The 1730-nt window shown below is 32.5% G+C and overlaps 1 pseudogene; it reads right to left on the minus strand.

Moving 5' to 3' along the window:
* Positions 1–298: 298 nt before the first annotated feature.
* On the minus strand, positions 299–1519 carry LOC138886875 (uncharacterized; annotated as a pseudogene).
* Positions 1520–1730: the final 211 nt, after the last annotated feature.

Raw genomic sequence — 1730 nt, forward strand, 5'->3', positions numbered from 1 at the left:
CCTCGGATTTACAAACTATATATAGAAAATTTAAACGACTCTTACTGTTTACAAATGGCTTTTCATGAACGACCTTTACTGTTCATGAATATGACTCGTACTATTTACTTTACGACTTTTTTACATGACTCTTACTATTCACAAACGACTCTTACTGTTTACAAATGACTTTTCATGAACGACCTTTACTGTTCATGAATATTACTCGTACTATTTACTTTATGACTTTACATTATTTGTTTTCAATAATAGCTATTTTCCTCATTTGTCTTCTTGCTGATATCTTCATTCCAGTTCTTCATTCCAGTTGTACTTCTGGTACATGGTTATCTTCTCCGTTGCATTTTGAACATATACGATCTGGGTATTTGTGTCCTACTAATTTGCAGTATCTTGTCAATAATTCATTGGAAATAAATCCTTTCTTTAGTGCTCTTGTAGTTGGTTGTATCTCTGGTTTTAGTAATGATAAAATCCATTTTTGGACTTTATCCATATCTCCTTGTCGTAGTTGTCTTGAATTTGCATATATCATTAGTTGGTCTCTTGAGTAGTAGCTCCAGATAGCATTTTCTTGTAAATAATTGTTGGCTAGCTCTTGGATAATAGTTGCTATCTCAATTATTCTTTTGTTGGCATAAAAACCTGGTATCTCGATTTTCGGTATTTCTGGTTCTTGTTCTATTTCTTCTGGTATTATCATATCTCGTGTCAATCCTATTTTTACAACTTGTATAATAGGTTTTATTTCATCGTATAGTATCTCAGCTGGTGCTGTATAGAATTTTATAAAAAATAAGTTTCCTTTTGTAATTCTTTTGAATGTAATAAATGCTTTATATAGATCTGGTATTCCACTTATCTCTTCCCCATCATAGGTATATATCGTGCTAAGTAATCCGTAATTGTAACATGTTTTTACTAAATTGGCTCTAGTTTTTGGCTATGCAATAAGCCTATTATATCCTTGGAGTTTTTGGGTTATATTGTCCTGTGTTGGATCTGTTGTAGTAGTTGCTTTTGGGTTCAGGTTTAGGAATGTTTGAATTTTGTATATATTCTCAATATAGGTCTGAGTAATATGATTGTATATTTTTTTATTTTGGTGTAGGCTGTTGGCATACGTTGAGGTTTGTGGTGTCATAACTATTGTTTCTTTTGGCCTTTTCGGAGTAATTGGTTTATCAAATATGTTGTTTAAATTGACATTGGTATGTGGCTTCTTGTTAACTTGTTTACTTGTACCTGCAGCTGTATATAAACAAACTATGTTATGGGTTTTTTGGAGTTTCCCAACGTCTCCTTCTAACTCTGGAAGTTTTGAGTCTTCCGATTGACTTAGCTCCGCAACTTTATAGTCATGCTGCTGACTTGGCTGGCTTTTCTCTAGCTGTTGTAATCTTTTTCCCATACCATCCATCTGTAAAGGTAGCGTAGTAAGGATTGCAAATATATCTTTTGATTCTTGGCTTTCATCTGTTTGGGTACCTTTGTCTTGATAGGTAGTCTGCAATAACATTTTTGTCAGTCCTTATTACTTCAATTGTAAATGTAAAATTCTGTATATTTAATACAAGTCCTCTTATTTCCTTCGTAGTTACTGAATCTTGTACTTTTCGTGTTATCCACCATTTTACTTGTGTATTATCTGTTCTCACAATAAACTTGTTATATACGATGTATGGCTCAAATGCTAACAAACATTTATATAATCCAAATAGTTCTTTCCT

This window comes from Nicotiana sylvestris, chromosome 3 (genome assembly GCF_000393655.2).
Source record: "Nicotiana sylvestris chromosome 3, ASM39365v2, whole genome shotgun sequence".
Taxonomy (NCBI): domain Eukaryota; kingdom Viridiplantae; phylum Streptophyta; class Magnoliopsida; order Solanales; family Solanaceae; genus Nicotiana; species Nicotiana sylvestris.